Source organism: Perognathus longimembris, chromosome 8, assembly GCF_023159225.1.
Source record: "Perognathus longimembris pacificus isolate PPM17 chromosome 8, ASM2315922v1, whole genome shotgun sequence".
In the NCBI taxonomy this organism is placed as follows: Eukaryota; Metazoa; Chordata; class Mammalia; order Rodentia; family Heteromyidae; genus Perognathus; species Perognathus longimembris.
The window spans coordinates 72807660-72820647 of NC_063168.1; the positions used below are offsets into that span (position 1 = coordinate 72807660).

A 12988-nucleotide genomic window follows, 5' to 3' on the forward strand; every position below is an offset into this window, starting at 1 on the left:
GGCAGACCCCGGGGCGTGTGGCCACTGTGTGGCACGGCAGTGGTGAGGACTGTGGGGTAGAAGAGGGCACGTTAGGGGTGAGGATGGAGGGAACAAGTACTCGGCATTTCCCAGCACCGAGCCCTCGGAGCGCGGAATCCTCGGGCTGGGGCCGGGGCTTTGCGGGTCCCCTGGCCGCAGGGCGCAGGCACGCACAGGAAGAAGCTCACGAGGCGAGGTGGACTCCCTAGGGCTGGCTCGCCCAGCGGCTCACACCTGGAACCCTAGGTCCTCAGGAGGCTGAGAGCTGAGGATTGTGGTTCAAAGCCAGCCTGGACAGAAAAGCCCTAGTGGATCCAAACCCCACAACACTGATGAAGGGCGAGAGGGTCGTGGAGCCTGCGTGGCTGACCCAGGCCGCGCCCAGGGAGGGCTGGGCTGAGGGCAGGCAACACCCTCCTGTCTCAGGGCCCGTGCCAGTCTGCCAGGGTTGGTCCCCTGCTAAACGTTCTGCCAGGACAGTGTCGTGCGCCCTCCTACAGTCACTTACAGAGAGGTCAGGATGGAGCCCACGGATGCCAAAGGAAGCGGACGGCCTCAGGCATGGCTCCTGGGCAGACAAGTCACAAAGACCCCCTGAAATACCTAACACAAAGCTTCCCTGAAGGCTCTCGGGCAGCAGCAAGAAGGGGGGGGGGGAAGGACAGGTACAGAGGTGCTGAGACACTGCCCCCCCCCATTAACGAGCAAATGAGCTTGTCTCACTGACGCTCAGCTGTCTGGGAAGATGGCTGACCAGAAGTAGCATTTCCCGGGTGGCACAAGGCCACACGGTTCCGCTTCCCAGCAGACAGGGCTTCGTGGATCGGTGTGACTTTCTTCTTCCCAGGGACGGGAGGGGGTGGCCAGCCCCTTTCTTCTGGCCTTGAAACGCCTCCTACTGCACGGGCTCCAAGGAGCGCCCATTAAGACCACGCGTGAACCCTGGGGAAGGGGGCCGGGGAGGCGCTAATGCAGCTCTTAAAAGCATCTTCCCGGGTCTCAGCTATCCAGTCATTGTTCTTAATGTGCTAAATTGTAAAGAAAAGGAAAGATAAACACACAGCTAGTAACCCCCATAGTTGACACTGCTGGTGAATGAAAGCCTTACTAATGGCAGAGACGCAGCTGCTAAGGCCTGAGAAGCCCGGAAGCCGGGCTGCACAGCGGCGGGGCACAGGCTCCAAAGCTCACCGGGACCCGTGCACTCACACTTGGAGGGGAGAGCAGGGGAGACGGAGATGGGGGACACCCGATCCTCACGAAGGCCAGGGCTCCGGCTGAGGTGGGAGCGGCGTTCTGGGTGGATCTGAACATGGGGACCTGTTGTGTGTGGGGTTTGTGTTTATTCCGTCTGAGCTCCTCCTCTAGGTGAGATGCACACTGCGCAGGTGAAGCCCCTGCCCTAGGTGCGCTCTATCTTTCCATACAAGGCAGACCTCTCTCTCTCTTTGCTCTAAGGAAGGCCCCAGTGCAGTTTTCCCAGGAAAGAACTCAGTCCTGTCCCAGGGGGTTGCCGGGAACCAGGTGTGCACGTGCGTGCGTGCGTGCGTGCGTGTATGTGTGTGTGTGTGTGTGTGTGTGTGTATGGGGGGGGTGGCCATGTATCTGGGGCCACGCAGGCTGTGATGTGACCAGGGAGACACTAGAGGGCACAGGCGAGCATGACCCCCCTCCTCCCCAAGCCTGAGCTCTGACTCACCCCCAACCTTTCTCTGCCACAGCCAGGACGGTGCCCCCCCCGCCCCCGTTTCTCCATCTGTAATCCAAGGCTGTTTTGTTCCATTTGGCAAACCACCAGTTCCAAATGCTGAGCACTGAAAAGGTGGCCAGTCCAAACTCATAGGTGTCCTTCGCAGAAAACACACATTGGGTTTTGATGATTTAATGCGGGTGCACGGGGCTGGGAGGAGTGGGGGGAGCTGTAGGGGAAATCTCATGAAAACTTTCTCCGTTTCGGATACCTGTGCAATAATAAATGGTTCCCTTTGGCCCGCAGTTGGTTAAATCAAGTTGTTCACATGAATCCTACCTGTTGCTTCTTACTTTTTAAAATGTAACTGGAGGGGAAAAGCTAAAAAAAAAAAAAAAAAATTCATCTGCACCAGACGCTGGCGGCTCACGCCTGTAATCCCAGCGGCTCCGAGGCTGAGAGCTGAGGATGGCAGTGTGAAGCCAGCCCAGGCAGGAAAGTCGGGGGGACTCTCATCTCCAGCTAATCACAGAAAAAGAAAAAAAAAGCCAGAAGTGGAGCTGTGGCTACAGTGGCAGCGGACTAGCTTTGAGCAAGCGAAGCTCAGGGTCAGCACCAGACAGGAAAAAAAAAATCCTCCTATGTATGTGTTATTATGTCCGTGCTGCTATGTGTCTACTGGAAGTGCTGGGCAGAGCTAGAGTATTAAGTGGCTGAAACTGGAGCCACCGAGCAGGAGCTCTTCAAGTTCATTAGCACTCTGCAGTGTCTTCTGCTTGTTCTAGCCCTTAGTCACTCGAGTAAAAGATAACGTGTTTGGATTTCACAATGCCTGTGAGTTTGTATTTCCAGAGGCACTGGGGACCTACACGAGGTCATCAGTGCGGGGAGGGGCTTCAGACACAGCAGGACCCCGCCCCTCCGGGCAAGCCCAAGCTCAGCCAATGCCCAGTCACCCTGGAGACCCCGCCCCTCCGGAGCAAGCTCAGCCAATGACCAGCCACCCTGGAGACCCCGCCCCTTCACGGCAAGCTCAGCCAATGCCCACTCACCCTGGAGACCCCGCCCCTTCACAGCAAGCTCAGCCAATGCCCAGTCACCCTGGAGACCCCGCCCCTCAGGCAAGCCCAAGCTCAGCCAATGCCCAGTCACCCTGGAGACCCCGCCCCTCCGGAGCAAGCCCAGCCAATGACCAGCCACCCTGGAGACCCCGCCCCTTCACAGCAAGCTCAGCCAATGCCCAGTCACCCTGGAGACCCCGCCTTCACAGCAAGCTCAGCCAATGCCCAGTCACCCTGGAGACCCCGCCCCTCCGGAGCAAGCCCAGCCAATGCCCAGTCCTGGAGACCCTGCCCCTTCGGAGCAAGCCCAGCCAATGCCCAGTCCTGGAGACCCCGCCCCTCCAGAGCAAGCTCAGCCAATGACCAGCCACCCTGGAGACCCCGCCCCTCTGGAGCAAGCTCAGCCAATGACCAGCCACCCTGGAGACCCCGCCCCTTCACAGCAAGCTCAGCCAATGTCCAGTCACCCTGGAGACCCCGCCCCTCCGGAGCAAGCTCAGCCAATGCCCAGTCACCCTGGAGACCCCGCCCCTTCACAGCAAGCTCAGCCAATGTCCAGTCACCCTGGAGACCCCGCCCCTTCACGGCAAGCTCAGCCAATGCCCAGTCACCCTGGAGACCCCGCCCCTTCGGAGCAAGCTCCGCCAATGCCCATCATCTTGGGGAAGGGAAGCTGGAGCATTAGGGTTTCTTGTCTTCACTACACTGTTGAAGAACATGTGGCCGCAGGCTGGACTCTCTCTTGCTTTTTGTGCCTTTTTGCTCAAGGCTGGTGCTCTACCACTTGAGCCACAGTGCCACTTCTGGGTTTTTGGTGGTTAATGGATTTAAGAGCCTCACAACTGCTAGGTCTCAGCCCCTGGGTAGCTAGAACTAGGGGAATGAGCCACCAGCACCCAGCTGGACTGGCTCTTGTGAAACCTTCTGGCCCGGCGCCCATCTCCAGTAGCTCCACCCCTGCCTTGTGACGCCCCAAAGCCTCCAAGAATGCAAGACAGGGTGGAGACAGCCAGGCTCAGCGCAGAATCCGGTCCCCACCCGGGGTCCATCCCTCCTCCCTCCTCCAGCTGAACCGCCCTGAGGCAGGAGATGAGGAAGAGTGGAGTAGAGAATCACCAAGAGAATGCTTCCTGGGCAGAAACTGCCACAGGAAGAGGAAGAGAGACATGAGTGGCTCTCTCGGGACACCCCCGTGCCTGGGCAAACCCAGGCTCATCTATGAGTCCGATCTACTTCAGCCCTGCAGTGAGCTCCTCTCCAATCTTTGTGCAAAGCCCAGCACAAAGATGACTTCCCCAAGGTAGATTTCCAGACCTGCTACCATGGTTCTCACCTCAGTAGTCCAACACTATTCATTTATTTCTCTTATGACGTCAACCTTTGTGACATCACTTGTTTGTCTTTTCCCTTCACTAAGTCCTGAGCACCTTGAGGGGAGAGAATGCTTATTCACCCTAGGACACCCGGCTCAAGAGGTTCCAACCCCAGGGCCTTTGCATCTGCAGTCAGTCCCTCCCTCCCTCCCTCCCTCCCTCCCTGGTCTCGAGGCTCAGTCCCTCAGCATTCATGCTTCTTCATCGGGCTTCCGGGGGAAGCCTCTTCTAGGACCCCATCTCAAGTCACCACCACCCTCCTGCCCGGGGCCCTCTCCACATTACACGCCCGTGTGTGTGGTTAGTGACAGTCCTCGCTCCGTCACCCAGCCCCCTGTTCCCCGGGGCCCTGGGCTCAGGGAGGAAGGGCCTCAGGAAGGGCCTCTGTGGGCGGAGGGCGGAACCCCGGGGCAGGCAGCCCTCCCCCCCCCCCCCCCGCCCTGGCCCGTCCAGGCTCCGCTCCACTAGTGCTCGGTCAGGACGCGGCCACGGCCTCTTTCCAGAGAGGAACAGACGCCAAGGCTGGCTCCGTGCGTCCAGCCAGAGCCCGCACCGACCCCAGCGCAGGCCGCGGTCCCGGGGTGCGAGCGGGGGCCCGGGGCAGGATGGAGAGGAGGGCAGGGGGACAAAGGGCCCTTCCCACGTGGCAGCGTGTGCGTGGAGCGTGCGGGGAGTGCGCGTGCGGCTCTGCCGACCGCCTGACTTGGGCCCTTTCCCGAGCCAGCGGGAAGGACAGCAAATCTCCAGGCACTAAAGGGCCGGTCTGGAAATCACCCAGCGGCAGATCCTGCTGCGGAGAAACTGCAGTCAGATCTGAGATGGACTGGACAGAATCTGAACGTGTGTGCGCACACACCCGTGCCACACACCATCACACGCACAACTCTAGCTACAATTATCCACCTTCCAGACACACACACAACCCATAAGACTCACCCATACCATATACACACCACAGCATAAACTACACATGCACACACGCACGCACACACACACACACACACACCCCCCCGTACTGACAAGCACCAACCACACAGCACACATGAACCGGCCCCCATTACTGCTCAAAGGCCTCGATCCTTTCTGGGTACCGGTGGGAAAGTCGCATAACACGGGCCATGCTTCTGTCGATTCACGCATTAACGGTTCACACAGGTGTGGGCCAACAGGTGTGCACGAGGCCTGCCGGTGTCCAAGCCCCAGACCTGCGATTGGCCAAACCCACGCGTGGCCGGCCACGGAGAAGGAAGGCGCCCTGTGCCTGAGCTCGGCCAGGGCCCGGCGGGAGGCCTCTGGGGTGAGAACGGCTTGCTGGCCCAGGGCGGGGGTCCCCGGAGAACTCCACGTGCCGCGGGAAGAGGGGGAAGTGCGGCGCGGCTAGCCGGTGCCACCACGGCCGCGCTCGGGAGCCGCTCAGCGTAGCTGAGCTTCAGACGCCTCCGTTTAGGGCAAGCAGACCAGCGAGCTCCTCGAACTTGGGGCACCCTCTGAGCCCTCGACAAAAGAGACTCTAATACCGAATGTGAACTCCACAAAACAGAATAGAAATGAGCGACACGGAACAGTCTAGCACGGCAAGGAGCAGAATGCAACAAACAGATGATGGGAGGAAAACTGTCCTTCTTTATCAAAATGTGCCGCGTAAACGTTGCCGCTTTGGCCTGGCTGCCCGGCTCTGGTGAAGGAAAGGAGGAACTGCTTTGGCATCAGGAAGGGTTTTTGAAAAGTAAGGCTTTGTCTTAAACCGGTTTCTTTGCAAGATGGAGATACAACTCGCCCCAGACTGTGTAAGAGACAGCAGATTGGGAGCAGAGGGTGCACCTGAGCTCAGCCAATCAGGGCAGAGGGGCGGGGCCTGCTGCCTGAGGGATAAATAGGGGGGCAGCCTGTCCTGTGTGTTTGCCCACCAGGCTTTTGCCCGGTCGTGCGCTTTCCTGCGGAAGTAAATTTGGCCTTGCTGAAACAATTCTTTATCTTCATGCCTATAGTTGTGACTCCAGTGATTCTCTCTTTCTCCCCGCCCCCCCTTTTTTTTTGGTCAGTCCTGGGCTTGAACTCTACCATCTGAGCCACAGAGCCACTTCCAGCCTTTTCTGTGTATGTGGTACTGAGTATCAAACCCAGGGTTTCATGCATGCTAGGCAAGCACTCTACCACTAAGCCACCTTCCCAGCCTCCAGTGATTCTTGAAGCGCATATTTACGAAGGAACAATAAACAAATATAAGGCGTAGGGGGGAAAGGAGAAAGTACCATCCAGCCTCGGAATTCAGGCTTATCATCTTGCTCCTGCCCCTAGAAATCAGACAGACCCATTGCTTCGCTCTTTTCCCTGTCAATGGCAGACAGCTAAACTTCTGCCAGGTCTCGGCTTGCGTGGTGAATGCTTTCGGGCCCCAACTGGATGAGGTTTGGCCACATTCTGATAGGTGTTGGGTAGAAGTGACTATCTATGAGAAGAAATGTCACTGTAAGCTTTGCATGGCTTCAGTCCCCACACTGTCCTCCCCACGGTGTGGAGGGGGGGGGGATACAGGCTGATAGGACAAGGACAAACCTACCCTCTGACAAGGGCAAGCCTGTGAGGTGCTGTTAGGGGCCTCAGGCCCTGGTTGAGCACACGAAGCCAGACTGCAGCCATGAGCTCCTCTTACAGTCCAAGACCTTCCTCTCGTTCTGGTAAACTTGGACACAGCAGGTGCAGGCTGCCCCTTGCCATTTCCATTCTCGCAGTCAGACAATGCAAGCCACAGATCCAACAGGGAGCACTGGGGTCCACGCACAAAACTGCACAAGCATGCTGGCCAGCACACGCAAACCACCGCCCGCTCTGTGAACTCGCACCGTGACTCCGCGGCCCCTTCTCCCCTCCTCCCTGCCCCCCACACGCCACCCCTGCCCAACCAGGCCTGGTACCAGGGTGCTCACAGGCTGGCCTTCCCCGACACACCCTCTCCCCCTGCCCGGCCAGGCACGGATGGTGCGTTGGAGGTGGGGAGCAGGGAGGGAAGAAGGGAGGCGGCAGGGCCGCGATGTGCCAACTTCCGGGCCCGCCCGGTCCCCTCCTGACCCTCGAGGACACGGAGCTGGAGTCCACTCGCACAGGGCGCAGCTCGGAGTAATCCCCGAACCAACGAGTACACAACCCAAACACAGGAAGCGCGCGGTCATTGTCTGTGGGGAGGAAGGAAGGAAGGAAGTCGCGAGGGAGGGACCCGACCTCCGCAGTGGCCCGCCGCAGGGTCCTGGGCGCCCGTTGAGGGCCCCGCTTCCTCGTCTCTGAATTCTCCTCAGCTTTCCTAAGCCGGAGCCCGCCCGGGGGAAACACCAGCTCCCCGGAGACCCCCGAGGCTTCAGGAACACCCAACTGGCAGATATCTGCGCAGGCTGGCTGTGTTCTCAGCGATCGGCCCTGGGCTGAAGAGCCGCACACGGAGCCCGTCAATCCTCGGCTACTCAAGGGGTCACAGAACAGGCGGGACCCTCGGCGCCCACTTACCTGGGGCTGAGCGGAGGCCAAGACGAGCGGGGGTCGGGCCGGGTCGGCAGGGGTGGGTGTGCGGGTGACGGCAGCTAGATCATGCCCCTGGAAGAGAAGAGCGGGTCACGTGGGGTGCAGGGACCTGCCGTGCCCCACGCCGACAGACGCCCGGCGAGACACGCGCCGGCCCACGCAGGACAAGTCCCCACGACTCTCCTGCCCCCCTTGAACCTCCAGAAAACTGCAAGGGGCACCGTGGCTCCAAGTGGCAGGGTGCTCTGGAGCACAAGAAGCTCAAGGGTAGAGCCCAGGCTCTGAGTTCGAGCCCCAGGACCAGCACAACACAGAGCCAATGAGGCGTGGGCACGCAGCGGGGCCTCGGCTTCGTCTTGGAAATGGCCCGGTAGAGACCAGGCACCAAAGCAGACTCACACCTGTAAGAGCCACGCAGTCCAGGTCCCCGGGGGGGGAGGGGCGGGGGGGCTGCGCTGCCTGTCATCTCGGCCAGCAAGCCCTGGGGGAAGCATCTAGAAGAGTCGCTCCACACCGGCCAGGCCCGCGCGCTCGCACAGGGCGCGTGTGTGCCAAGAAATGACGGATGCTCTTAATATGTGAAACCCAGCTTCGGAGGAGGCCGGGCCCCTGGGGAGCAGCGCCGGGAGGGGGCCCCCAGCCCCACCTGGCCGGCTCTTCCCGGACCGGGGCTGCGCGGAGGTGACTCATCCCGCCCGGCCCCCGGGAGTCAGCAGCCGCTCGCAGACCGTGGCCCGCAGCTGGCCCGTCGGGAAGGCAGCTGGCCAGAGAGGCCCGGGCCGCAAGCTAACGGCCTGCCGCGGGAGGGCGAGGCCGGGGTAGGGGGTTCACCCCCGGAACCCTACGCTCAGGAGCCAAGAGCCGAGGACCAACGCTCCGGGCCAGCCCGGGCAGCAAGGTCTGCAGGGCGTGTTTTGTGTGTTTTCTCTCTGTCAGTCGTGGGGCTTGAACACCCGGGCCTGGGCTGTCCCCGAGCTCTTTTGCTCAAGGCTAGCGCTCTACCGCTTGGGGACCACAGCGCCACTTCCAGTTTTTGAGTGGCTGATGGGAGATAAGAGCCTCCCAGGGACTTGAACTGTGGTCCTCGATCCTCAGCCTCCTGAGTAGCTAGGACCACAGGCGTCAGCACCAGCGCTTGGCTCTGTGGCTCTCTGGTTGGTTTTAACCTCTTCACGGCTGGCCTGGTCCCCCAACCCAGGGCCCTGGACAGGCAGCGAGGGAGGAAACCAGCCTCCTGCAAGAGAGGACAGGAAGGGGGGCCCCCAAAACGGAGGGGCTGGCAGCCTGCGAAGGCTGCGTGCGGACGGACGGAGGGATGGCGCCACCTTCAGCGCCCGAAGCCGCGTCACGGGGCGCGACGCCAGCTAAGCCACGCGAACCACGAATACATCATTCATTGCCCACACACGAGCAGCCCCTGCGAGCCCCCCACGGCCGGGGTGCCCAAACCCCCCAGCGCCAGAGCCCACATTCGTCCACACGCAGAGTCCCAGGCCCGGCCCTGCACTGGATTCTGCATTCCCACCAGTGCCGGACACTGAGGCTGGGAGTCACCCCCAGAGGCCGTCCTCACAGAGGGGGCCCCCGGGGCGCTGGGGAGACAGCTAGGCATGAACACAGCAAGGCTGCTCCAGCCGCTCCAACTCTCCACCTTGGGTTGTTTTGCTCCTTGCCCCCCAGGGAGCAGCCGAGGACGCGCCCCTCGCCCCTCGAGCTGAGATGTGCTCCAAGCGCCCCCAAATCTCCTTGCTTTCTCCAAACCAAAGTGCCAGTCCTGCCTTTCCTCTTTCTAGATCCCCCTTTTCAATCTGCCGTGTGTGTGTGTGTGTGTGTGTGTCCTGGCGATTCTGTGTATGTGCGTGTGTGTGTGTGCAAGTACTGACTCTTGAACCAAGGGCCACACACTCTCACTTGGCTTTCTCACGCGAGGCTGGCGCTTTACCACTCGAGCCACAGCCCCGCTTCCAGCTTTTGGGTGGTTGGCTGGAGAGAAGAGTTTCATAGACGTTTCTGCACGGTCTGGCTTCGACCCATGGGCTTCCGATCGCAGCCCCCCAGGAGCGAGGATGATAGGCGTGGGCCACCGGCGTCCAGGCTTTGCTTGGTGTTCTGAGTCAGGGTCTCACTATGAAGCCTCACGCTCGCAACCCCCTGCCAGAGCCTCCCAGCTGCTGGGGCGACGGCCCGCGCCACACCCCAGACTTCCAGCTGCGCCCCAGCCTTGCAGCCTTGGCCCATCTGAGAAGCGGGACACGTCTCATAACGCAGCTGGTGACATGGCCGATGCGGTCAGGCCCTCTTGAGGCGACGTCCGGCAGTGGGGGGGGGGGGTGTCACCCAACTCATGGGCTTTGACGAGGAGGGGGCCACGGGACTGCGACCAGACTGCACCCCTGCCCTGTAGCATTGCAAGTATTTGGTCTGCAGCCAGGAGAAGGAACCAGGTGCCCAAACCGGAGTCCTGTGACCCTCGAGGGCCACACACCCACCGCCCGCTGCCAGAGACCTCCCCAGGTCACCCCTCCTTCCTCTCCAAAATGCCGTGGGCTGAGCTCCAGCGACTCACCCCCGCCATCCTAGTTACTCAGGAGGCTGAGATCTGTGGATCAGGGTTCAAAGCCAGCAAGGGGCAGAAAAGTCCGTGAGACGCTCCAGAAAAAAGCCAGAAGGGGAGCCTGGCTCAAGCGGGAAAGCGCCATCCTTGAGCGTCCGGCTGGTGGCAGCAGAGTGGTCTCTGGCGTGGCATCTAGTCCCAGCTCCGGGCTCTGTCCCTGGGGGAGGGGTGCAGGTGGCGGAAGCAGTGGCCTTCGGTGGACTGCGAAGGCCGGGCTGAACCACGCCCGAGTCCACCTCTTCCATGACTGCCATTAAAAGGTATCGTCATGGAGAATTTTAACGACGCGGGGACGGGAAGGGGCAGGGCTGTGAGTGGAGAATGCGCGATGTGAAATGAATACGCAGCGTGGCGACAATTACGTTTCCCTGCCTCTTCCCCCCGTGAATGAATAGCATCTGTAAGAAACGGACCAGACAGCTGTGCCGTTATCACCGAACGGCAGGACCAGGTAGGGTTGATTGATTCCTAATGTCACTATTATTAAGCCTAGTTGGCGGCCGGTTAGAGCTGCCGCTTCCTCTCCTGTATTGTCCACCGTTTCTATGATGAGCATTTATCATCAATGAATGTCCCAGGGGCACAGGGCACAGCCACCGCGCCAGCCCCGGTGTGGCTCAGGCAGCACAGGATGGACGGATAGCAGTGCCCTTCCACTCCACGCCCGCATGGTAAAGTCTTTACCAGCCACCGGCAGCCCACGCCCGCCATCCCACCCCAGGGGCTGAGATCTGAGAGTCACGGTTCCCAACCAGCCCGGGCAGCAAAGGCTACGAGACTCTCCACTCCGATTAACCACCAAAAGGTGGAAGGTGGAATGGTAGCTCGAGTGGTAGAGCAAAAAAGCTCAACAGGAGCGTGAGGTCCTGAGTTCAAGTCCCACTACTGATGCAGGAATAAATCAACAAAAACCCCAAGCCTTGATACAATGGTATTTGGAGGTAGGGATTTGGGCGGGGGCCAGGTCCCGATGAGGGCCCAAGGGGGAGACACCAGTGTCCTACAAACAGGAAGAGACATGTCCTCTGTGGGAGGACATGGCCGGAAGTCAGCTGTCTCCCAACCACAAGGATCCTCCCAGAACCCAACCCCGCCACCGCCCTGACCTGTGACCTCCAACCTCCAGAAGGGTGCCCCTTCCCATCCTGCGGCCCTTCGCCGCGGTGGCCCACCGGCACCGACACAGGCAGCCAGAGGAACCACGGCCACAAGCAAAGGTCCCTTGTCCCCACGTGGCGGGCAGATGAGCCTGAACGCCTGCCTTCCCAGTGGCAGCCCAGAGCTCCCCAACGGGGGCGCGCACCGCCTTCCCCCCGCTGCGGGGGCCCCCCAGCTGCCGCCCCACCCCTCCCCGCAACGTGCGTCACCGGGGGACACGGGCGGCCCAGCCCACCCTCGCCTGCCTCTCCGCCAGGAGCCCCTCCCCGAGCCCTCCATCCGGACCAGCAGCCCCAAGGGCCAGCGCCGCCCCGGCTCCCGAGGTCCGGGCGGTCGCAAGGCCACAGGCCCGGTGACCACAGGCCTCAACTTCCCCCTCGGGCCTCCCGTCCTCACGGCCAGCCGGCATCGAACCCAGGGCCTCACGCCTGCTAGGCAAGCCCTCCACCACTAGGCCGCGTTCCCAGCCTGGTCGTGCTTCCTCTCTACACCAAGTCTGCCCGCGTCTGTCCCGGCGGTCGGGTTCCACTCAAGCCCGCCTCAGCCACGCAGCCGCTCACTACCTCCAAATCCGCCTCGCTACTCAGGAGGCTGAGACCGAAGGGTCGCGGCTCGCAGCCCGCCGTGGCAGGAAAGGCGGGAAAGGCCATCAGGCTCTCCTCTCCAACTCGCCACCCAAATGCTGGAAGGAGCGCTGCGGCTCCAACGGTGGCACGTCGGCCCTGAGCCAGAAAGCTACGGCCGCAGCCCAGACCCCGAGTTCAAGCCCTTGGTGGGCCTGCAGGCGGACACCCGTGCTCAAACACCTGCCTTGGCTGGACTGTGTGCACCCCAGAGAGAAAGACCAGCTCCTACCATCTCCAGAACCCGCCCAAGAGGACAGCAGCCCCCCCCCCCTCACCCCGGCAGCGCACGCCACCGCCCGGGCCGAGGCACGGCCCCGAGTGTGTGCCAGGAGGCCGCCACCGGTGACTCCTTTCCACCCTGGATTTCCTGCCAACTTCCTGGCAGGTTGTTACATAACTCTCATAATTAAAGTGTTTGATGCCGTCTGTTGTCCCCGGGGCTCTGGCTCACTGCCCCCCCCCCCTCCCGCCCTGGGGAGCCAGGCCAGGCTGCAGGGAAGAATCTGGAAGGCTCTTCAGGAAGGAAGGAGCAGGGAGCATTTGGAGTCCGCAGGAGAGTGGAAGTGTTGCCTGGTGACCCGGGTTTGGGGGGGGGGGGGGACCTCAGCCAGGTTGCTCTCAGCTCCTGGGACTCTAGGACTGGGCTGAATTTTCCTAGAGCCCAAGGGGGAAAACAGACCTTTGGCTGGGCAATCCCAGCCGTAGGAGGCGGAGGCAAGAGAACTACAGGATGGAGGCCAGCCCTACTACATAGTAAGACCCTGTCCCCTTTATTAGGAAAAGGGGGGAGGGCAGGTGCCTCATACCTGTAATTCCAGCTACTCAGGAGACTGAGAGAGATCCAAGTTCCAGCCGAGGCCTTTCTTTGTTTGTTTTGTTTTCTGCCGAGTCCTGGGCTTGAACTCAGGGTCTGAGCACTGTCCCCGGCTTCT

At 61.1% G+C, this 12988-nt stretch overlaps 1 protein-coding gene across 2 annotated transcripts in view; it reads right to left on the reverse strand.

Annotated features, from left to right (window-relative positions):
- The window catches only part of Hpcal1 (hippocalcin like 1), a 75095-nt gene that overhangs the window by 18417 nt on the left and 43690 nt on the right, over positions 1 to 12988 (reverse strand). Inside the window, exon 2 of one of the 2 annotated variants that reach the window (XM_048353420.1) lies at positions 7644 to 7730. The gene's annotated coding sequence lies outside the window, so the exon portion shown is untranslated. Of the gene's footprint in view, positions 1 to 7643; positions 7731 to 12988 lie in introns of those variants that run through there. The other variant, XM_048353421.1, reaches the window with a different exon arrangement.